This window comes from Rousettus aegyptiacus, unplaced genomic scaffold (assembly GCF_014176215.1).
Source record: "Rousettus aegyptiacus isolate mRouAeg1 unplaced genomic scaffold, mRouAeg1.p scaffold_m13_p_6, whole genome shotgun sequence".
NCBI lineage: Eukaryota > Metazoa > Chordata > Mammalia > Chiroptera > Pteropodidae > Rousettus > Rousettus aegyptiacus.
In genome coordinates this window covers 51,791,793-51,817,536 of record NW_023416309.1, presented here as the reverse complement: position 1 = coordinate 51,817,536, position 25,744 = coordinate 51,791,793, and the positions used below count along the sequence as shown (strand labels likewise).

Genomic DNA, 25,744 nt, shown 5'->3' with positions numbered 1-25,744 from the left:
GAAGGGAAAGCTGGCCCATTCATCTATCCAGAGAATTAACTTCCCCAACTTTACGGACTTCCAGGGGCTTTGGAAAAAGCCTCGTGACAGAAAAGAGAGAGACAACAGCCCTCGAGGTAGGACCGTCCCCCACAGCCACAGCTGAAGTCAGAGGTGGCCTGAGGAGGGTGAGCAACTTGTCCCAGTCTGTCAGGACTGTGGGAGTTTCATCCTGGGAAACTCCTCAGGTGCAAGAAAACTGGGATGGGTGGCCACCCTAGCGATGGAGGACCAACGGCATCTGCTCTTGGGATGAGAAACCCAGCGCCATGCTCCAGGACCAGGACGCTTCTAAACCTGTTTCCTAATGACTCCACTTAACTGCAGGGCTTTTTGTGAGTTGGGGCCAGCACCGAATTCCTGAGAAAAAGGCGATGCCGCTGGAGGTGGTTTCTCCTCTACTCTCCCCGCTGCAGCATTCAACCACTAATCTGAATGACTGCCCACCAGATACTGATGACGACTGATTTGGAGGAAAGTCAGATTTCACCTGGCCCACATGTCTCTATAGGTTCTGCCCCCATCTCTCCATGGGGCTCAGCCGGTCCTTCCAGGTACCTGCCGCCATCCTCACCTCAAGCCTCAAGCTGCCACCAAGGCTCGCTCTGAACCGCGCCCAGGTCACTCTGTCCCCTGATATACACACTCACCTTTCCACTCTGTTACCTCCTTCGTGCAGGCTCCCTGACAGTCTCTGCTCTGGAAGAATTGACTCCCTCATCTAGACTTCCATCAGAGCTGTCGGACTCTTCCTGGCCTGTTCCTGGGGCTGTTCTCGAAGGTGACCTGTCCCTTTTTGAATCCATCAATGTATATTAGGATCAATGCGGAGCAGCGAAGAAGAAGGACACAGGAGCTCACGAATCCGAGAGAAACCCCCAGGAAGCCTTCTTGAAAAACTGCCCTGTAGCCAGACTTCTCTGGGGCCTTCTAGAAATTGTGCACTCTCCACCCGCAGAGGCTTTGCCAATTTTAACAGCGCCTCCGAGAGTGACAGCTGGAGTCAGCCCTCCAGGCCCCTCCCAGCCTCTTGTTTTTTCAGGTGGAGAAACTGAGGCTCAGGCTTGAGAAATGCCTTGCTCTCAGCTTGCAACCAGTGAAGGTAACAGTCCCCTACTTAATCACAGTCCCCTCGATCTTTCCCCCAAATGAGGCGGAATCCCGTAGGAACTCAGGATTGAAGAGGACCGACTATAAGTTATCTGGGCCCCACTGCTCCAAGTGTGGTTTGCAGCCTAGTAGCATCGGCCTCACCTGAAGCTTTTTCGAACTGCAGCATGCCCAGGTGCTGTGTGTGCACGTCAAGTCTGAGAAGCACCGGGCCAGTCCACTGGGCTCTCAGGCATGGACCTGGCTCCCTGGTGACTCCAATCACCTGGGGAGCTTTAAAAAATACTGCTACCCGAGTCCCATCTCAGACAGGTGCAGCCAGTGAGTAGAAATTGTTTTAAAGCTCCCTCGGGGGATTCTCCCTCAAAGAGCAGAAAAATCTTCCTTGGAGGTAGACTTTTTGCTCACTTTCATTGATCTATGTCACACTAGGGATAGATGCTCGTGAAGGTTGGCACACCTAACACACAGGCGTGTGCAGTTCTAGTTATTTCGCACTCACACGATGTGTCCTCTACATGTCATATCGAGACGTGCATGTTCTCTCTGGTTGGGGTTCCTGCTGTTTTCTATAAAAGTTTTTTCTAACTCCTAGGTATCTGAACGGCACCGTCCTATAGGAACTAACTAGAAAAATGGCAATGGAGGTGTTTTATCTTTGGTTTTAAATTTAGTGCTGTTAATGGTTTCTTTGCTTTCAGAAATAAAGTAGATAGATTTCCTAAGAGACTCTTTAAGTATTTTTGGGTAGAAACTTAAGTCTTCTCATTATGTCACTTTGCTTCCCTGGTGTCATTAATCATGTATAAGATTATAGCTTTATGACTTATCTTGAAACTGACTCAAAGGAAAGCTTATGTGCTGGAAAATATATACAGTGAGATTAGTTGGAAGCAAAGGTGGGTAAAAAGAGCTCACTATCTTTCTCTGGTTCTTTGTTCCTTTCTTCATTGAGTGGTTTGCTGTCTGTCTTTCCATCCTGTCTGTCACTTTGACTGCTGAGTTGTATGCTCTTCCATTTGTGTGAACGTAGGAGACTGCCCTTCTGATGAGCTGAGAAAGTCCCCTCAGATGATTAACAGATGAGCGTGCTAGAAAGTGTAGCATTTCAAAGCTGCCAAAACTGTGTGGAACATTTTACATTTCGGTGGATTCATCTGTTTCACAGCCATTGTTCGCCTGGTGTGCGCCTCTTCGGGACATGTGCTTTTGGTTTGGTCTTTATTGGTTTTGTTCTTTATTTCCACTCTTTCCTTCACACAGGCACATAGGAAATCATAACCGAAATCATATTCATAAAGTGGGGTATGGTGTGAATCGAAACAAATATTCCCTTTCTTCTAAGGAAGAGACGAGTCTAAAAACAGTTGAGGGCGATTGATCATCTCACCACTGGTGTTGCTTTTGATAGGTGTGGAGGGGACGGCTGGGGAGAGTCCTGATTAAAGACCATCTTCCATTATGCTCCACGAGGTCCAAAAAGCTCCAGGAAGTTTAAACCGTGGTAATATCCGTGTGTGTGCCGTAATGACCAAGTTGATAGATTTTTATGCAGTTGTACATCCAAGGGAAACCTTCTCCATTTCCTCTCCCCACCTAGAAGTGGTTTAGCCATGTGGAAGCCGAGTCTTTTAACACACTCGATCAGGCTGAGTTGGCATTGACTTCAGTGGCTTCCCCGGGAGAGCCTGGGCTCCTCCACGTGTCCGTGACCCCCATACACACAGCAGCCAGAAGACTGCGATGGGAGTCTCTCCTGGGAACAGAGACAGTGCAGAGCATGTGGTGAGAGATGTCCCTGATTTTAGTATGGGTAATTCAATAAAATGAATATCCTAAATATTGGTGTGTACTGGGGCATGAGGGGGGGTTGGGAGAGAGGTGGTGGGGAGAAGCTATGCCCCAATAGGAGTCCTGGCCCCACCCCTTTTTAGTATGGGTAATTCAATAAAATGAATATCCTAAATATTGGTGTGTACTGGGGCATAAGGGGGGCTTGTGAGACAGGTGGTGGGGAGAAGCTATGCCCCAATAGGAGTCCTGGCCCCACCCCTTTTTAAAAAAATTTTCATAAGAACCGATGACAATTATTCAGCTAAATTAACATCTCGTGTTGACTAACTCACGTGACAGGCTCACACCTGTGCTGACCCTCAACCCCCACTCCACACACACGCGCATGTGCTACACACTTCAGGCGCGGAGAGGTTGGAGGCAGGGTGGCCACGGCAAGAGGGGAGGTGGGGGGAAGAGGCATTTTACATAAAGATGCGAGGCCTTTCACGAAATAAAACACGGTGCTTAATCTCTCTATTTATGGTGCTAGTTATTTAAACAGCTTCTCCCCATCTTAGCACCACCCCCAAATAGGCAAAGATCCTATTGAGTTATAACATGCAAACAGAAAATGCACTCATCCTAAGTGCCCAGCAATGACATGTTTACATGGGTGTCCATCACGTTATGATAGAGAGTATTTTCGTGATATAGAATATTTTCAGGCAACAAATGGTTTCTTCCTGCATCTTCCTAGTCAGTATTCCCACCCAGAAGCAAAGCATTATTGTGACATCTACCACAACTATCCATCACTATCCATCGGCTGTGAAACAATAGGAAGTTAAATATCTTTGAGAAAGAAAACCCAAAATAAATAAATTAATAAGAGTCATAGAAATCACTGATCATTTACTATGTGCCAAGTACTTTATTTTAACATCATAGTTTAGTTCCATATCAACACTATGAAGAAAGTATTATCCCCATTTAACAGATGAAAAAATTTAACTCATAAAAATTATGTAATTTACCCAAGGTCACACAACTAATAGGGGGTGGAGCCAAGATTTGAACATAGATTTATTCTCCAAAGCTTGAGCACTGAACCACTATGCTGAATTATCAAGAAGCATCATCTGGTTGAAGTTCAGAGGGGTCAGGATAATGTTCTATCAAGCCACAAGCCTAAAACATTAAATGCTAGTTAAAAATTCTAAGTCAGATATGGATTGGGTTGAACCGTGTGAAATGGTTAATATATGTGTTTTTGATCTGTAAAATGATAATTTCATATGGTTTAACCTCATTCCTTAATGAACAACAAATTTCATCAAAATACATAACTAACTGAAATTCTTGATTAACTTGGATTGTTGCTAGTTATTCGTTTAACAAGTGCCTATTTGATCCCTGCCAGATACCAAGCACTGGGAATACAGAAGTAACCAAAACAGTTTATTAGCTAGTATATCCACTTTTAATAGGTCAAGTAGAAATAAAACACCTTTATGCATGAATCAGAAATTTGTTCCCCAAAACAAAATCCCCTTTTCTGTAACAAAACTGTCTTCATTTTATAATGGTCATCATTCTCAACTGTCAGAGACTGAGCCTGTAATATTTTTTGTTCTGTACTTCTAAGGTTAGAAAGATGATTAATACATTTTCTAAAGATTTGTCACAAAAGTTCTTCAACGAATACACCACATATGGTGAACCTTCTGTTTATTCAGGGTTCTGTTAAATAGTATAAACAGTAACTCAATGTTTTTTCAAAAAGTGCCTGAGTTATTGAGTCCAAGCAATCAGATGCTATTTTGCATATGATTTGCATATTGTTAATATACTATCTAAATTAACTCAGTTTTCCCTACTCTACCATGTAACTTGTACTATTTGCTCTTTCTGTTTCTAAGGTTCTTACTCAGCTCAAGAAAAAAATATGACTTGGGGTTCATTCAGAGGCATCCAGCTAAGGCTACAGTATAGTTTTTGCCAACCAATGGAATTATTTTTTTTCAATTTAATTTTTAAGGCATTTTTAGGTTCATAGCAAAATTAAGTGGAAAATACAGAGAGTTCCTATATACCCTCACAGAGGCACAGCCTCCCTAATGGAATTTTATTTATAAAGTTGTTGAGACTGGAAAAAATTCTGAAAGGATGTATTGAAAATAGAGTTGTTCAAATCAAGATCGCAATAAATCTAGCCCACGGAAAAAAAAAATAAGACCATTTTGATCTATTTTACGAAACCAGAAGAAAACCCAAATCTTATAAAGTAATACAATAGAAAACTATAGACCCGATTCCTTGTGGCCATAGATGCAATCGAATCCAGCAACACGTTTTAAATGAATGCATTGTGATTGAGTTAGGTTCATTCAAAAAATGGAAAGATAACCTAACAATAGGAAATCTGACAACGTAACTCATTATATCAACAAATTAAAGTCTAAAATATTTTTATATGAACATTTGATAAAATTTAACAGACATTCTGAACAACAACTAAAAATGTAGTGAAATAGAAATAAAAGGAAATAGTTTAAACAACACGGTAAATGCCATTTACCCCAGTCTCACAGCAACCATTCTATCAAGCTGCAAAATACTGAAATCACTCGCACCAAGTAAGCAAATCAAGGTGTTTATTATATTGTTATTTGAAGGTGGTTTTTAGAAGTTGAGCTATTGTGTTAAGACAAAAAATAAATAAAATAAAATCGTTGCTTATAAATGATGAAAATGAAGAAATAAAGCTACCTGTGTGTAAAATGGTAAAATTCAACTAAGGTCTTTAAGGACTAGCATGGGATGAATGCGACGGGTCCATAAATGGGGCAGTCTTAGTGGGCACCCGCCACTGTAGCTGATCATCTAATGTCACTGCTCCTAAAGCCGTCCGTCATCTGTCAGCTGCAAAGACCAACACGAGCCCTCAGCACAGCACCATTCCCTGGGAAAGAAAAACAAGCCATTTGCTGATAGGTTTCTTACACTTCCTTTTACCCCTTTCACCCTGGAGGAAGTGACGATTCGTGATCAGGTCACTCCTCCCACCACACCAGGTTCATGACAAGGTGTACTCCTGGTGGCGATGTCCACCGCGAGGATTTCCCGCCTCGTCGTTTTCAGGGTTTCGCCCCTCGGGAGAGTGGGTGTGGCAGCATTCAGGGTCAGCTTGCCAGAACACGCTGAGCTGACCCCTCCGTGAGCCCCACGACTGGGGCTTTTCTCCCCCATAAGCTGGTCATAGGGAACATTCCATGTGGTCATGGTATGAGCTGAGGGCGAGGCAGCTGGCGCATTTATATTTCATCTCCCATTGGTCTCCTAGAGAATGTTGATTCTCTGGCACTTTCAGAAGGATGACAGCCTAAGAGCGCGTCGGCAGAGGGGTTACGGGGGACGTCAGCCAGTACTACCGCAGCGTTTGCCACACTAGCACAAAGCGGTTACAACATGGAAATGAAAAAAAAAAAAATTCTATTCACCACATTAACCAGGAATAAACTTAAGAATAAAGGCATAGAGCCTATAGAAAGAAAGCCATAAAATCTTATTGAAGACCTTAAAATAAGACCTCCCAAAATGGAGAAACATATCATGTTCCTGGTACAGGAAAGCTTAATATCATAAAAACAACAGTCCTCAAAGTAACTTAGAAATGAAATGCAATTCAATTCAGCATCCCTGTGCTGTTTTTTCTTTGGGGGGGGGGGGTGAGGGGAGGTAGGGGGTGGTACTAGGAGTGCATGAAACTATTTTAAGGTTAATATATAGTAATAACTATCTGGGAATAACCAAGAGAAGTTTGAAAGGAAAGTATTTGGAAGCGTTCCCTTACGAAATAATGAAACTTACTATGCTATATAACATGTGTATATGTGTAACATATATGTAAAACATATATGTGTGTGTCATAGACTATACTGCATTGTAATCTAAACAAGATGCCATTGACAGAGGAAGAAATTAATAGATCAAAAACAAAATAGAGAACCAGGACTAGATCACAGTCTTTCTAGGAACATCATGGATGAAAAAGGTGGCCATTTAATTCGATGCGAAGATGACAGTTTATATACTAAATGATGCAAGAACAACGGGTTGGCTATTGGGGTGGAGGTGGATGCTAGATCTCAAACCTCACATCATAAACAAAAATAAATTCCAGATGAAATTCTCAAAAACCATGAGTTTGGAAAAAGCTCAATACTTTCCACCTGAGAAGCAGGTGCCCTGGACTCTGTTCTCAGGGAAAGGAGTTAAGAGAGATCCTCATTGCTACAAGTTTTGAGGCTCCACCACTCGTCGGCAAACTCCAGTGACTGGCATGGTGAAGGGACGGCTATTATGTCCCAAAGCACTTTTCAGAAGTGAGCCTGTCCCCGTACTGGAACAATGGATCATTCATCCCATCTTCCCCAAATTAAGGCTGTAGATGCCTTGGAAAGTCACTTAAGCTCCCCAGATCTATTTCTTCACCTGTAAAAAGCAGTGAAGAGTCCATGAGATGACAAAAGTAATACACTTAAAAGAGTTCCTGGCATACAGCAAGCTATTATTGGCTATGATTATTAAATTATTATAATCGTCATTAATATAGCCCTTGTTTTCCTGTGTCACAATATCAAGTAAAACCAAGAGGCCATCACCAGAAAACACCCTCCCCCAACATTCTGGACATCAACTGCGTCTCGTCTAATCAATGAGTCACAGGCAATAAGCCCGACAGAAATATCTAACACCATGGGTCATGATTGCGTACCCGCTTTCCAGGACTTAATATAGTTACTATTATTATTCTCCCAGCCCTGTGACTTTAACATGTGGCTATTTATTTCCTTTATAATTTTCTCAAAGGCCTTTATCTTACTCTTTGTGAAAAATTCAACCTAACTCGGTCTACTTGTAGCCTATCATTTGCTAATGTATTTTTTTTTTCCATTAAAGAATTTTCCTCCACGAACTTAGAGGTAAGATATCGTGCTTGGCTTGACCCTATCGGGCTAGACTAATCCCCATATCATGTTGTTCTCTTTTAATTAGACTTCCCAACAGTTTTCCCAGTCCCAAGCTGAGACTCCTCAGGGATCTGTGAGATCTAAAAATCATTTTCCATAAAGTAATCTTAGAAAACCAGAAATCCTGAAACGCGTCCGCTTTTGCCCTAGAACTACAGGGTTTGTCCTAAGGGGAGACTGACTGTGGCCCCTTCTCTACCCCAACCCACCTTCTGACCAGACCTGAGTGGTCATTTCCAAGGCCGTTTGAGGTGGTGCCCATTCTTATACTGAATTAGGAACTTGAGATATTTATTATCTCTTCGCTCTTTTAAACAGAAATGGGCTTTTGCAGAGGAAGCTGACATTCATTAAATGTCTACTGTGTGATCAGAGACTATGCTCAATTTTTTTATATACATACAGAGCATTCGCTCAGGATCTGCACTGCCTTGATTTTTTAAAAATAACTTTTTTATTTTGAAACAGTTTAAGATTAACAAGAAGGTGTAAAGAATAGTGCCGCTTCCCCCAATGATAAAATCTTACATAACCTTAGCATGTTGTCAAAATCAGGAAACTGACATTGGTGTAATATATTAACCCAGGCACGCCCCTTGTCAGATTTCACCCGAACTGCTTGCATTTGAGTCTGACCCCTCGTTAGTTGTGTGTGATTTGGGGAAGAAACCCGACATCTCTCTGCTTTGGCTCGCTCATCTGTAAACTGGAGACAATAATTGTATCTACATCACAGGATTATTGTGAGAATTAAATAAGATTAGATATTATTATTTGTGAATCCTTCCAATGACTCTAGGAGGTAGACAGTGCGGGAGATTGTTTGCAAAACTGGCCGCCATTACCCTCCTTCCGTTGAGACCTTGGGTTTCTTCCCAGGAAGGGGTGGAGTCCACTTCTCCACCCTGTGAATCTAGGTTGGCTATATGAGACTTACTTCAGCCAATTGAACATAACAGAAGTGATGATGTGCCGGGTTTGAGTCTCTGTCTCAAAAGGCCTTGTTTTCTCTCCCTTTCTCAGAATCCCGCCTCTATCACATGTACGAGCCCTGGCTAGCTTGCCTCGTGAGGAGAGGTGTATGACCCAAATCACCTCCGTCACCCCAGCAGCCAAACCCCAGAGGCAGAGCTGACCTCAGTTGACTGTAGACAGTAGTGCGCCCAGCGGAGACCAGCGAATGACTCAGCGGAGCCCAGCCTGTTTCCAACACCCAGTGAGCGAAAAAAAAACCAAAACAGTTGTTGCTTTCCACTAAATTTTCAGGGCTTGTTATGCAGCTATAAATAAATGGTACAGATGGTATCATGAACATACTATTAGTAATTACATTATGGGATTACGATGAGAATCGATGAGATAGTTATATATATAAAATACATTGAACATCCAGCATATGACATGCTAAACCCTCCATAAATTTTAGCTGCTGTTGTCATCGTCCTCATCATCCCGTCCTACGAATGAAAAAACCGATGTTTAGTAAAGTTCGGGAAGTTTGCCAGGAAGTGTCCGAACCCGGCTGCAAACGCCGGTCTGACTCCAAAGCCGTATGCTCCTCCCTGCGGCCACCGGCACGTCTCACGCGAAACTAAGGCACCAGAATTTAAATCGCGATACACTGTCCAACGGTTCTCACTCTTCCCCCCGCTTCTCTCTGAATCCGCAAACAAACTTTTAAACGAAAAGATAAATACGAGAATTTATGTTTATGCATATATAGGCGCACAAAGGAAAATGTTCGACGCTTTTAATTCTTCACTTAAAATGAAAACACATTAGAGTTTTGAAGGAAAGTCCAAGGGGTGACCTCAGGCACCAGTGCGCGAGTGTGTCTACGTCCACATGTTCGTGCAAATGGCTAGATAAAACCCATCTGCGATGTGGGAGAAAAAAAGGGTGATTACACTGCCCTGGTGTGTCAAGAAGTCGGACATAGTATGAGTGAAATGGTTGGGGAAAGGACACAGATGACTTAAATGTGATAAGTTTTCATTTCCCATTTTGACGAAGTCGATGATCTTTATACTATCACGGGTCAAGTGGGATCGTACCTAAAAGGTAAAATGTTCATCCTCTTTTGATAATTTAATCACGTGACCACCTTCATGACCACTTTATAAGTTGTCACCCCCACTCCCAGAGGCGTGATAAATGTTCCCTCTCGGGATCCCCCATATGCACGTGTGTCCCAGGGAAGGAACTGGAAGGCAAAAAGCCAGTGTGACGTGTAGGGGGTCCTTCGGCCACAGTGGGAATTTACGGAATTCTTCCCCAGAATGAATGAGAATGTCATGCCTCAGGGCAGAGACTGTTAGTAGTTCACCCAGGGTTCACCTTTTCCTTTTCCTACTAACAAAATCCTGATTTTCTTGGGGACAGCCATGTGCCAAAATGAAAAACAATGATTTTTCCTACATCCCCTGCGTCAGGAGTGGCTGTGTGACTAAGTTCTTGAGAGAAATTATTAAATGAGGCTTTTGCCCTTTTCCTTCCTCCTTCTTCCTTCCCGGAAGGCAGTTATAATGGCTGGAGCTGGAGCAGCCACTTTGCAACTATTCAGTGTCTAAATCTCTTGAATCTCAGCCCAATTAATCTAACTTTCCTGTGTGAAATAGTGTATAGCAATAGATGAGATTATCTACATAAATGACCTTGCAGAATGACTGGATATGTCAAAGGTAGGTGCGTTTTGTAGAAGTAGTATGAGCAGAGGTAATAATACTAGAAGGAACAATATTATTAATAGCAATGATTATGATAATCGAGTGAGCTGAGGGCCAAACAAGTATTGGCTTTCTGGAACCCCTTGCTGAGAATCCTGAGACTATGTGTGAGCTTTGAGGGAGAGCAGACCTGATTGATCAGAAGAGTCAGCCAAGGGCCCAGGAGTCAGGAACATCCTCGTGAAGGATTCCCGAGGAGCCTGTACCTCAGGGGAAGGCAACCTGAGGTAGAAGTCTATCAGATCAGCTATCTGCCTACTTATTTGTTTCTGAGAAGATTTAAGGCAACTTACAAATATACGTAACACATGGATAACATAAAAATATCCTTGGATAACACATGGATAACATAACATGAAGAATATTGGGGTGAAGGGAAAGCAAGTGTGGGAATCCAGGACCGTTAAGTCTGGGGGCAGCCTACACTCAGGTATTTACTCTCCAAGTATCCTTGGGGAAGTCAGGGGACCTCTATGGACCTCAGTTTCCTTGTCTGTAAAATCGGGCGAAATGGAACAGACCACTTCAGGGGGCTCTTCCAGCCCCAATCCATATGCTTTTCAAAATATGCCACAACCAGGCAGACAATCCTCACGGTGATGAATTAACTTCCGGAATGCTTGCTGTGGGCCAGGCCACCTGCTAAGTATCACCTCGTCTAATCCTTATAACAACTCTCTGAGTTGGGCGGGTTATTCCATTACACAGAGGAGGACAGTGAGGCACCCAGAACAGTGTACAAATTGCCCAAAACCACAGATATAGTAAGGGCAAAGAAAAGATCAGTGTATTTTGAAACTTAAGATAAAGTGAAAAGGCTGGGAGAAAACCCCCTAATTAAACGTGACGCAAAGGAAGTGAACTCGAGTGAAGGAAGAGAAACTTGAGTCTGTGCCTCTGAAGCTGGTTGTGGCCTGGCCTCAGCTCTCCCTTGTGGGCACCCATCAGGGTTGGTATCCCACCTTGGCTGTGCCAACGTTTTCTCAGGAAGTCCTCAGTCCTGGCCTCCATGGCAGAGTGAAGAAAATTTGCAGTAATTATGTAGGCAGCAGGCTCCAGCCACATAATTTTTCTGTCCTTCTCATTCTCTGGCCTCCATCACATAGCAGGAGACTCTTTGCCAAATTTAGGCCTCCTGGTTTACCGCAGAACGCCTAAGGCAACCACAAAACACAGAAGGAAGCCATGGGAGGAACTGAGGTCACACAAAGGGGGCCAGTGGCTGCCCCTGGGTAGGGATCTGAGACAGCCCAGGAGCCGGATCAGCCTTGGCCCTGAACCCATTCCCAGCTTGACCTTGAGAGAGTGGTCTCTCTCCTAGTGACCCCACGCTGGTGCTAGGGGAGACATTGGGCTTTCTGCTAAGCGCTTGGAAATCCTCAGAGGTAAGAGCTATGGGCCTCTGAGAGTGTGGTCCGCGAGCCGGCAACAACAGCATCTCCGAGGAGGTGGTTAGATGTGAAGAATCCCTGGCCCCATCCCAGACCTACTGAACGGACTCTGCGTTTCTGCAAGATTCCTGGGTGAAACGTGCACACTGGAAAGCTGGAGAAGCTCTAGAGCACCAGACAACTCGCAAACGTTAAGGTGGCGTTTCTTACTTTTTACAGAGTTTTGATGTTTGCATCGCAAAGTAGATCAGTTATGTCTGAACATCTGCGGGAGGTGCCCAGGCATGGGGAGCCTGAAAGCTTCCCAAGGTGATTTTAATGTGCAGCCACGGTCAAAACCGTTTATGTGGTGTAAGGTGACGCCCTCTCCGAAATCAAAACCAACACAATTCACTTGTCGACATCAGCTGGCAAGCCAATGCCATTTCACGGCACAAATCTTTAATTAAAAGAGAAAAATGAAGACAACGAAACGAGCTTTTCATAAGCAAAAACTCATTCTATTTAAAGGATTGGATTTTATTCTGAAATTATGTTTTTACTGCTTTCTTCTCATCATTTTTTAAAATGTCCTTTTATGAAACATCGAAGCAGGTAAAGGTTGTTCATTGCAAAATAAAAAGCAACAAACCCTATCTGGTACTCTGAATTTAAAAAAAAAAAAAAATCCACAAGCCTAAGGCTCACCTCTCTAGAAAATAGATTTAAATATTTCAGCAGATACACTCCCTGCCTCTCACCCTCTATTTCCACCCCCGACTTCTTCAAATTAACACAAAAGTCGCCTCACTCAGTAAGGTACTCCATCATGAGTCAGAACTCAGGAAACGATTCCAGCCTTGTATACATGCATTTTGATAAAAGGCAGACAGACATCAAGTCAGGTCAAATAATGCAGGGTGTTCTTTATGTAACGTGCTGGACTTCTTTTCTTTTTTAAACAAATGGTGATATTTATGATTAACCACGCAAACCGATCGACAAAGGCATTTCTTGGACATTTGATACATCAGTGGCTCTCAAAGTCTAGCATGCTTCAGAATCACCTGGAGGGTTTGTTAAAAACTGGGTCACTGGTCTCTGCCCTTGAGTGTTTGATTCAGTGGCTCTAGGATTGGGCCTGAGAAATCTGCATTTCTATCAAGCTTTCAGGCCAAGGTGCTTACACAGGGACAACACTACAAGAGCCACCGTTCTAGATAAAGGTAAATTGTTAGAGAAAGCATGAGTCACAAGGCTATTTCTCACAAAAGAAAGAAAAAAGTATAATTTAGTTTGTCTAGAGCAGGGATCCCCAACCCCTGGGCCGCAGATGGGTACTGGTCCGTGGCCTGTTAGGAACCGGGCCACACAGCGAGCAAAACTTCATCTGTATCTGCAGCCGCTCCCCAGCGCCAGCATCACTGCCTCAGCTCCACTTCAGATCATCAGGCGTTACATTCTCATAGGAAAACTGGTCCCTAGTGCAGAGAAGTTGGGGGCCACTGATCTAAAAAGACTGTGTGCCTTTAGCAGGAATAAGTCATTTGAAGGAAATGATTTGCAGTGATCTTATATAATGATTTTTAAAAACAAAACAGTGGATTAGCTGGGAGTTGCTCAGTAGAAGGGGCATCTCTTCTGTTGGAGCTGGGTGAATAATTTTGCAGACAGTGATCCCCTTCCAGACTGAACCTCAGGGCCGGAAGGATCTTCCTGCACGTGCCTCTCCACTCCACTTGGACCTCTGATTTATACTGCAACTCTGGTAAGATGTAACCTTCCCAAAGTGCAGCTCCCTTCCCATCTCACTCTCCAGTGCTGATGACAGGCGCGCAAAATTTAGCGGAAGTGGAAAAAAAGACTCCACGCGGTCCCACTCCGGCCGCACCTGCGACCCGCCGGACAGCCCACCAGCCTCCAAACAGTTCTTGGAAAAATTAGGCTATCTTTCATTAGCTATCTATCATGTGGCCTCCACCGGGCTGCAGGATATGAGGGCCATTTAATTAGGCCCTGCACCACTCTCTGGTGTGAAAAGGCTCTCAAACACTTTGATTCCCCACTGCTTCCCAGCAGGAAGTTGTTGGCGATAATTGACATAGGATTTCCTTGTTAACCAGCAGCAGACATGCCGGATTAAAGCGACAGAGATCTCGAGAAGAAAGTGAAAGAGATAAGAAGCTCGGAAAGACTTCTGCTTATTTGGCACTTGAGGACGGGGAGGAAACAGCAATAACCCACTCGAGTGGCGACTCCCGGAGTGGAAGGGCCTCCCCTTATCAGACCCATTTCAGCTTGGCTGATCAAAGATTGACTCCCCGCAAAATCACATAGGCCTGGGGTTTGTTAGTTTATTAAGCGGCAGGTTTTAGGAATTATCACAGGTTTAAAGATGGATTGCAGTTTATGTGAAGGGGGAGAGGATTATCAGGTTTTCATCTTAACAATTATAAAATATCACAGCTGAAAGCTTGCTTGCAAATGACATAATTTTCCACTGCCAACTAAACAGGTCATTGTGAGGCAGCACGTAAGCGTTCTCAGCCGAGGGAGAAAATACAGACAAATTAACTCTGGGGAGGCATGAGGATGAGGGGGCCTCCAAATGTCTTATTCCACTTCGGAAGCTGGCGCGGTCTCATTTTGCCCTGTGCGATTCCATAGGTAATTATATTTAATTTCTTACCGGGGCTGGTTAGGTCGGCTTGCATTCAGAGGGAGGGACGAGAGAAACGGCCCACTGAGATGGTGCTTAGAAAGCGGTTGTGATAAATGATACCGAAATGGATCCACAGGAGCCGAGTGCAATGAAATGTCCACTTCGGAGTAGAGACAATTATTGTATATCACTTAATAACTTAACCTTACAAGAGCACATGTGGCATTAATAAAGAGCGGGGAGCTGCAAAGGCATCTTACGGGACTTCTTTTGACAACTATATATAGGTCTTGGAAGAGCAGATTTGTGAGACAGGTTTGCAAGTCTGCTCGCCCCTGTACTTGACCACGGATCCAGGCTCTCCATAAATATGCAATTACTAAGGCTTGCATTCTTGCTGATTAAAAAAAAATTAGCATTTCTGGTTGTTTTTTTTGTTTTTAGTTATCAGAGAAATATATATTTATGGCCGAAAATTTAGGAAATACAACAAAATATTAAGAATAAATAGAAATAATTTCCTCTACCCACTGGTAAGCACTGGTAAAGCCCTGAAAGTTTTGCTGTTACATATAAACAAATGTGTAATGTCTTATAATAGCTGGCTCACTCCTTGTACTTAAAAAAAAAATACATAGTTTACTTAACAATAAACCATGAATTTTTCCTATATTTAGTAAATATTATTTAAAGATATAGTTTTGAATTATGGCATTACGTATGACATTGTTTACTTACATAATCCCCAATCGTTGGACATTCAGATTGTCATCAATTTTTTGCTCTTATAAACAACGCTGAAATGACCAGCCTTGGACATAAATCTTTGCATTTTTTATTGCTTCCTTGGCAGATTTAGAATTAGAAGTGGAATTCTGGCTCAAAGGGCATGGACATCTTTAAGGACACTAATACCTACTCAGACTTGCTGATTTTCAACATAGCTTGAAAATTATTTTCCTGGTGTTGAAGTCAGAAGCATTTTGTGTCATGCAACCCGAAATAAGCGCAAATGACAGCAGCTATTTTATCCAAAGAAGATCATTCTGTCTGCATCATTCGGGTTTTCATTCTGATCCGACCTTTTGACATGCAGCTCTGTGACAGACTATGACAATAAACAGTGACTCAATAATCAAGTTAATAGGGCCAAACTCTGAAGATAATCATTTCAATGTTAACAACTCAAATACTGAACACATCTTTTATCCAAGAAGTTCAAGGTCCTCTAAGAGCTCCAATTCATTGTCATTCACAAGTGCAAAGTTGTTTGAAAAACAAAAACAAAAACAAACAACAAAAGCAAAAACCTTTAAAGCAAACTGAAAGGGAGTCCACAGGAGGAAGGGAGAGAAGTTGATTCTGGACTAAGCTTTTTTACAAAATAACCCCCAAGGCCTGATCTAGTATAGAAAAGAGGCTTCTTTTTTTCTTTTTCTTTTTTTCTGCGAAAAGGCTGGGGCCGGTCAGCTGTCAAGTTTTCCAGACTTCCATGAAAACAACAAAACAAACAGAATCTGCTTTCTGTGTCCACATCGTCAATCTCTCCTTCATGTGGGGCTTCCGATGCGAAAGATGGAAAAAGCCCCATTGTTCCTCACCTGAGGGACGTGTGCAGATGTCTGAGTTGGCCTGGGCGTTGTATCATTGCCGAATGAAAAGAAAGTGGTCTGCGTAGGTAAAAGTCTATGTACAACAGGATTTTTCTATATAATTTATTCATGAAGAAGATGCAAAAAAAAAAAAAAAAAAGATGCTCTTTGTTAACCTATAGCTTTGGAAAATAGAAGTAGCTACGAAAACGATTTGCTTTTCTTCATACCTGTGAATGATAATCTTTCCTATATATTATCATTCACAAGATACTTTTTAATGGATCTATATAGTTCTTAAAATATTTATCTAGGACATTATTTTTATAGAACTCAATGCAGACATTTGCAATCTGATAACATATTATAAGCAATATTTAACCGTTCATTATTTCGAAGCCACTCACATCTCTCCCTCTATGAGCAAAGACGGAAGATGGTTGCTCGCCTCTCAGCACCAGAGACTAAATATAAATCTCACTATACTGAAATCGCATTCAGCCCAAACGCATGGGACTATGTGCCAGAAATTAGCCTGTTTCTGCCTGGAGAAGAAAAAATTTAAAAACTAGCATAACTCTATTTATCCCAAATTTTCTTTTCTTGTCCTTTTATTTTGGGTAATCTCTAATTGTTTTATAAGGCAAACGACAGTGAAGTTGTTATCCGCAGTATAACCCACAGGACTAGGCATTGATAAATTCTGCTGCTCTAATTGTAACCCCGACTTTCAACACTTTTACTCATCTGAAGGGCTAAAGAGTAACCAGCCTCCTGGTTACTCTTATTCTGCTGATGGAAGAGACTTAGAAATCATTTTTGGCAGCTGGGGCTGCTTTGCTCAGAGAAACATCTGTCCAGGGAAGGCAGGGAGTATCACTAACTGAAATAAGACACAGTAAGAACATCACCTTCTTGATCTGGTCTCAGAGGGTACCTTGGGGAGGATTGTCCCTGGGACCCCTTGTAATTCAGGGTACAAGGATCAGAGACAAATGGATCTTGTTGTAACCATTTTCTCATTACCACCTTGGGAAATTTCCAGCAAAGGTCTGGGAGAAAAACATAATGGCCCTGATGTTAATAGTACAGTCTGATTCACAATTCCAGGTTTCACAGCACTTTAGAGGTGAATAAAAAACAAATTTCTTAGCTCGAGCTTAAGACTGTATCTATAAAGGAGATCCACAGAGAAGGTCAAGAGTTCTTTCTAAATAGCAATGGTCAATTCTACTTTTCAAATAAGGAAGAGTTTGTATTTCTATCTTATACACACCAATTTTCAACCCCTTATAATTTTCCTTTGGGGCCCAACAAAGCAAGATTTGTTTTAAAAATTATTTCATCAAGGAGAGCCTAAAGATTGCTTTTATTTTATTAAGTTACGCAGCCTTTGTCCATAAGATAAGTAGTACTACAATACATATATATCATATGGCATAAATGATATATGTTATAATGATATATAGCCAAATAAGAGCCAAAAAAGCGATGTGTGTATTTTATACATTGTCACTTTTTGGGAGCGGATTTTTTAAATTGAGGTATAATTAACATATTAGTTTCACGTGTATAACATAATGATTCACTATTCATATATTTATTACAAGATGGTCACAATAAGTCTAGTTCACATCTATCACCATACATAGTTACAGAATTTTTTCCTTTATGATGAGAACTTTTAGAATCTGTTCTCTTGGCAACTTTCAAATGTGCATTACAGTGTTATTTACTATAGTCACCATGCCATACCTTACATCCTCCATCCTCACGATTTAATTAATTTTATAACTGGAACTTCGTACCTTTTACTCCCTCCATCCAGTTTATCCACCTTATCAATGAACATTTCTGATTTTTTAAATCCTTCTGTAGAAGATATCCTGTGTGAAGTTCCCTCAGTAAGGCTGCTGGTACTTCTCCCGCACATCAAGTCAACATAGCTTTCTCGAAGGGAAGCTGATTTCTGAAAAGGTCACTCACATATATCGAAAGCTTCCTGTGTTACGTCAGAAACAGTTTTAAGCATTTTGCATATATGATCTCATTTTATTTTCATACCCCCCTCTGTTTGAAAACAAATTTCCCAAGCCAGAAGTCTTCATATATTTATTCGTTTAGAAATAGGAATTAAGCATCTACTATTTGTCAGGCACCGCACTGAGGGATGAGGATCTGAAGATGAAAAAAGATGCTGAGCACGTGTGGGAAATACAGATCCACAGACCAGTTAAATACAGTAGAGCGTGATCAGAAGGAGGTAGGGTGCAGAGTGTTTAGTGCGCTGGCTTCTGATTCGGGAAACTTGAGGTAGACTCTCAGCCATGTTACTTACTATCCAGTCCCTCGGGCAAGCTATATGACTTCTGGAGGCCATGTTGCCTATCCATTAATTCGCAATAACGGTATTGATTCCATAGTTTGTTGCAAGAATTAGAAGATACCAATATGTCAAGCACATAATAAAGAATTGACATCTAATATACATCTGGTACAAGTGTATGGCCATACGATCTCATCTGATCTCAAAGCTAAGCACGGTCAGACCTGGTTAGTACTTGGATGGGGGACCACCTAGGAAGACCAGGTGCTGTAGCCATTACATAATAATAATAATAATAATAATAATAATAATAATAATAATAATATACACCTGGTACACGTAGGTATTACCTACTTATTATCATTATCAGTATTATTATTATTACTATTGCTGTCAGTGCTGTTACAATTTTGAAAAGTATTATGGAATTACAAAAAAAAATTTCAGAATAATTAGTTTCTACCTCTAACATTAATATCGCTCCCCATAGATTTTGCCAGATTTCCATTTCCAAGGATTACGTGCAGCCCAGCACTGATAAGTGATTACAATTTTTTTTCAGTCTGTGGAGAGAGCACCCTAGGGCTCTCTCACTGAGGAAAGAAGACTTTCTTTCTGAGCTTGTGTCCTTTTAAATGTTCGTTATTTAAAATTTTTTTGTGCCTGTTAAAATATCCTTTCTTTGTAGAATTATAAAGATAATACATAATATTTATGGAGGGGTATACATGAGTTTATCTGGCAAAATTAAAGACTGGAAAACCTACATCAAGCCTATCCCCCAATTTTTAAAAATAGTTTGTTGCTTCTCCAAGTCTGGGGTTATACAGTGTTCTTTTTAGCAAAAGGAAAAGTCGACTTTCTTCCTAGAAAAAGTGAGGGTGTTTGTTTTTTGTCGTTGTTACTTGTTTTCATTTTTCTGTGGCAAACGAGCTTTCGTGATGCCTTTTTCTGTGGCAATGGGGCTTTTGAATAAAAGACTCATTTTTCTAAGTGATGCATCTGCTTTTAATGTCTTAAATGCTGGGGTGGAGCAGACATATCTTTCTGGTCTGGGTTTTCTTAAATAGTTAGAAGTCTTCATGATAAAGACAGCAGCCATCTAATAGAGAAATAACTCTAAGACAAAGTGCTGTGGCTACATGATGTCGCCTCCCTGACAACCTATAAATGGACCATATTGATGAAGTGAACGGGACTCTCTCTGGTCATTTTCAACTAGAAACTAATAATCCCTGTCATGATATCAGGCATGCAATAACCTCGGTTAAAACTAGGTTCATCAAATAAATCACTCAGGAATTTTTCTATTTCTTTCTCTGGACACATTGCACATCTGCTCAATGAAAGGAGGAAAGAAGCAATATTTCTTTGATCAGGATTTTTTTTTTTTTAATATTCTGTATCTGTCCCTGGGGATGCTATCTTTTCAAGTGGGTGCAGATAGTACATTGCTTTCTAATGACTGTAGAGAATTTATGAATTTAAGCTATAAAACCAAATATGAGGGATTTTAGTTTATCTCAACCTATATTTTACATGAGAAAATAAACCGGACCACAAAGCGGTATTGTGCCCAGTTCACTAAATCTTCTGATCCCTCGTGACCTTTCAATGTGTTCCATTTGTGGCCACATATGGGAGGGGGATACAAACAGATGATTGCTTTGTACTTTTCCCCCCAATATGTCTAAATACATGTAACACTTTTCATACCCTCTTGGCCGTGGACAGTAAGAGCTTGGCCGGAGCGTCAGACATCAGCCTCAGCTAATATTGTCATATGTTAACATCTTACTGACTGTTAATACTTTCTAGGCCTTGGATGAATTTTGAAATTTGTAAAATGGACATGGTTGTCATCCTGTGTCCTGGGGATCTGAAAAGCCCTAGGTCAGCTCCCTGAGTCTTAAGGAATTATGAATAGAAGATGTCTTTTCTGCTTGTGAAATAGAAAGTTGCGGAAGCAGTATGACTAGGGAAGCTAAGCTTTCCTGAATGCGGAATGAAACGTGAATGAAAAGGCAGGGCTGGCTTGTTCTGGTACCGAGAGGGGCCTAGTGTGGTAGAGAGGACACAGGACTGGGGTCCAATGGACTCGACTTCACATCCCAGGTCTGCCATCCGCCAGCTGTGTGGCAGGACAATTATGTAAACCTCGAGTTCCCCGTTGGTGAATTTAGGATAACGGTATTGATCTCATAGTTTGGTGAGGAATTAAATGCCTTAAGGTATAGGAGACATTTGGCATCTTGCCTGCTTCATGGTAGTTGCTGAATGAATCTAAGTTTCCTTTATTTTCCTGAGTTCAAGGCCCAGGCTTGCAAGCTATGTGATCCTGAGCAAGTTACTTAACTTCTCTGAACCTCAGCTTCCTTCTCTATAAAATAGATGAGTTTGAGCATCTTTCATAAGCTTATTTGCACTGTATATCTCCTTGATGAAGTTTTATTCAAATATTTTGCCCATTTTCTTTAAATGGGTTTTTTGTCTTCTCATTATTGAAGTTCCAGAGTTCCTTATATGAATTCTGGATGCAGATCTTTTATTAGATGTGAGATTTGCACATATTTTTCCCTAATGTGTGGTGACGTTGGTTTTTTGTTTGTTTGGTTGGGGTTTTTGTTTTGTTTTGTTTTGTTTTTTCTTAACTGTCTCTTAAAGAGCAGAAGTTCTTAATTTAGATGAGGTCAAATTGATCAATTTTTTTCTTTCATGGATCATGCCTTTTGGTGTTGAAATATTTGCTACCCAATGTCACAAAGATGTTATTTTTCTTCTAAGATTCATATAGCTTTACATTTTATATTAAGACTGGCGATTCGTTTTGCATCAATTTTTGTATAGAGTGGAAGGCATGGATTGAGATTGAGTCTCAATAGGTGGATATGGAAGTGTTCCAGCACCAGCTCATCGGAAAGACCATCCTCTTGCCATTGAATTGCTTCTGCACCGCTGCCAAACATCCATTGACCATTATCCCGCGCTCTGTATTCTGTTCCATTAATCTGTATTGCTATCTTTCCTCTCTCGTTTTTGTTTTGTTTTGCTTTGTTTCGTTTACGTTTGGGCCAGCCTCACTGGCCCATTTGCAGATATGCAGCCCTTTCTGTGAACAAGACACTTTTCCACTCATAAACCAGAACCCACAAGCGAACCTTTCTTCTGTCTCTCTTGGCCAGAAATTAGACTGAAGTTGAGTTAAACTAATCAATCTCATCACTAAAGTTCCAAAAAGACATCGATTTCTAGATAGATAGATAGATTGATAGATAGACAGATGATTGATAGATAGATGATAGATAGATAGATAGATAGATAGATAGATAGATAGATAGAAAGAACACAGTGCTTTTGATAATATAGTCCCATGACAGAAAAGGATAGGAAACAGATAGAGCCAGAGAGTGGGGTCTAGAATGTCCATTCCATCCGGCCTGCCTTCTCTGGTCCCTCGACACCATAAAAGTAGAGGCCACATGCTCTCCCTTCAATGAAACAGGCCTATAAGGGTCAATATTGGTGGCCGTACCATTCCTTTTATAACCACCAAGAAAGAGCTTTGTGAAGATGAGTGTAGGAAAAAATGTTCCCAAGGACCTCGAAACTCTCTTTTTTTGAATCATTATTAAATTCAGAAAAAAGTGCTCTTTACATTTAAAATTTGTAACCAACATAAATTCTTTTGAATTGATCTGGCTGGACAGTGTACAGAACCATTCGTGTTCATATATTTAAATATTTTAAATAACATTTATGGATATAGTTATTTTTTTCCCCCATAAAGGTACTGTTTTACAATTTAACAAAAACATTGTATTTATATTTTTTCATGCAAGACACCTGCACCAGATAACTTCAAGTAAGCAATTTAGAATATAAGCTCAGACCACAAAATCGTTTGTGGTGAAGGGGTTTCCTATTCAGAAGGGGAAACATCAGCTTGTCCAAAAAAATAGCATTTTAAAAATCATTAAACATACAAACCTCCCCTGTTTGGACTAATGTAAAGAAAGATGTATTTATCTGTCTGTTCATATTTAGACGCATCCATTACTGCACCTCTTCCCCTCATATGGACTTGGCTCTCGTGTAAGGCCAAGCGTGTTTTCTGAAATTTAAGCATTTTCAGTAAGAACCTGATACGACTCGGCTGAGCTGTGAGACACCTGTTAGGCCTGTCCCCCAACACCAGAATGACAAAGGAGGTCTGCTAAACACAGAGCACCTTGAATTAGTCCAACAGAACACACCTTTGTGGGGCCCTCGGGACTCTGGCTTAATGAATAAAAAGGAGGGATTTATAATTAGCCCAGCAATTGTGCCTGAATGGGTATTTCCAAAGAGATTGAAATATATGCCTTACCCGAGCTGAAAAGTGCCTATCATTCTAATTACACATTTTTTTTTCTTCTTAGAAAACCTATTTTCTATAGACAAAAGGCAAAGGAGTGGGAAACGGCTCTTTCTTAAGAACCTACTATGTGTTCAGCATGCTGCATTCACCACCTCGTCTTAGCCTCACAGAATCTCCCAGAGGTAGGTAGCAAATTCCAAATGGAAGGGGCTCAAACATGAGGTCTGCTGAAATATTTTTATTTTTCCCAGAAAACTGACAGCATTCCCTAGAACTTGTACCTGCCTCATTAAGTCATTATAACCCATCATAAGTGCTATTTAAATGTTTAAGCAACAGACACGCCCTGGAATTTTAGCACTCCATCCAAGTTAGGTGGCCCAGTCATCTGCCTCACCCAGACCCCCAGCCCTCTGAAGGATGAGATCGGGTATCTTTATGGCATTTCCAGCAAGATCTGACCCAATGCCCTTAACATCCTGCGAATTTACCAATAGGTTCTTTCAGAGAAAGCCAGAGAGAGGCAGAGACGACGAATTTGGTTTCTACTGCCTGTGAGTAGTTGTACCTGTTTGTTGACTTTCATGTCACCTTCCTACTTAAAATCCTGCCAGGGCTGTGCCCGGCCACCCCACCCCCCACCCCGATACAACTCAAAATGAAATATGGACCCTTTGCCGTGGCCACCAAGGAAGGCCCTTTCTCACCTCGCTTCCCTCTGCCTCTGCCCCTATGGCCCCCTCCTGCCATGCTCCTGGACCCCCAGCCTATCCCCCGAGTCTCCCCAGCATGCAGACCCCTTCTCTGTCCCTCTTCCCTGCTGCAGCCCTTTCTTCCCATCACAGCTCCTGTGTGATGGTCCTTCTCATTCTTTAGCTTTCAGCCTAAACAGCACCTTGCCCAGCAGTCCTTCCTCCACTATTTCAAATAGGTGCCTCTCTCATTACGTTCTATGTCACACCCTGCCAGTTTCCCTTGTAGCATTTATTATCATTTGTAGTTATATAGTTATATGTTTGTAGACTTGGGGTATTTTTTAGTTTACTTTTTGTTTTTGTCTCTGTCCCCACTAGATAAAAACCTCCGTGGGGGCGGCACCTTGGTCCATTTTAGTCCCCAGGGTATTTTCATTACCTAGGGCACTTGGCACAAAGCAGATACCCAACAAACACTTTTGTTGAATGGGTTAAAAAGAAAATGACAGGGCAGAGAGAACACGCAGAACTAGAGAACGACTTTGCTCTTCCTGGGAGTTTGTTGCTCTGGCCTTTGTGGGCGTAATCGCGAGTCATTCCAAGTTGACTTACAGCATCTTCTTGCCTCACTGCAGGCTCAGGCCACAAGGCTCCCCTCACCATGACGGGAGCCCAGCACCCACGACAGCCTCCGGCTTTATTCTGATGGGATCAGGGAGTCTCAGCACCCAGATGCAGCCCCTGCTGACCCCAATGTCCTGCTATCAGATCCGAGGATCTCTTTGCTCAGCCACAGGCCCACGGGCCCTTAGTCGCCCTCCTCCCATAACCAGATGGTTAGCCATGGCCTTAGCCATGTGCTGCTGGGTGTAATAGCCAGAGCGCCTGAGGGTAGACGCCACAGAACTCTATGGAAACTCTTAGCCCATCCAGGCAAGAAATGGGAAGGAAGGCTTCCAGGAAGAAGAGGAGGGGCAGGGGAGGGCCGGGCAGGAGAGAGAAACACAGCGGCCACTACACTGAGTGCATTCTATGCACAACGTGCTCCGTCGGAAACGGACAGGCACGCCACATTCATGCTCTTCAATCTCCTATGAGTTAGGAGGACATTGAGGCTGATGGGAATGATACACGGTACTTGGAATCACTAAGTGGCAGAGCCGAGATCAGATTTATTTAAGGTCATGCAATTTTTTGAAAACCAAATCCCTCTTGGCTGAGACGCTGGCGGCCTCTCATGTCCTTAGCTCTGCCCTCTTGCACACAGTACCTCATGGAGCACACAGAGTCCACCCTGCAGTTCGAGGAGATAGCGAAAGAGAAGACTCTGGGGGGGAAAGGGGCGGTGGGGGTTAACGAGGCTCCATAGAGAAAATAGAGACTAGGGTTCTTTCTGTAGAACTTCGCCTCCCTCCTCCTGCCAGGATGTTGGCTACAGAAATGAGAAGGGTGAATGACGATGATAGTAATGCTTTGATTGATTGACTGTTCACTGTGCACCAAGCTCTGAAAGTGAGGACTACAGGTATTGGCCCCATTTTATAAATGCAAAAACTGAGACATAGAGAGCCTCACAGGTAGGAAGCTAGGAAGGCTTAGAATCTGGTTAGTCTATTCTTAGTAAGAGGCCAGAATCACAATCCCACCCACAGTGCTTCAGGGGGGAGTTGTCCAAAGGATGACCTATGATACCTTAACTTGTTGGTCATTAAATGATACCTTCTCTGGACATGAAGCCTCCACGTTTTGATGTACAGGAGCCAATGGTCCCAGGCCACCTGCAAACCCCTAGAACAAGCTGTCCCAAACCTGCCTTGCTTAGGACCAACTCAACTGCCCCCTGTTCCCAGAAGTGTTCCCAGAGGCCCTCTCCTTCTTGGAATGGAGTCCTCTCTCCTCTGGGCTCATGATTGGTGGTGACATGCTCCTTTCTACTCATGCTTCTCTGTTACATCCTACTCCAGTCCACAATTTGGTTGTGGGCAGGGACGAGGTGCTCACTCTACAGGGCACCGTAGTTGTAAACAAAATCACTTCTGTGTGGACCAAGCTAAGGAG

General features: G+C 42.2%; 1 long non-coding RNA gene across 10 annotated transcripts in view; it reads right to left on the bottom strand.

Moving 5' to 3' along the window:
• LOC118603857 overlaps window positions 1–25,744 on the bottom strand; it is a 148,651-nt gene that overhangs the window by 97,963 nt on the left and 24,944 nt on the right. For 9 of the 10 annotated variants that reach the window (XR_004951379.1, XR_004951374.1, XR_004951376.1 and 6 more), the window contains exon 3: window positions 690–2,905. The exons of the other annotated variant lie outside the window; for it this stretch is intronic. This is a non-coding gene — a long non-coding RNA (uncharacterized LOC118603857). The remainder of the gene's footprint in view (window positions 1–689; window positions 2,906–25,744) is intronic. 10 annotated transcript variants of the gene reach the window in all.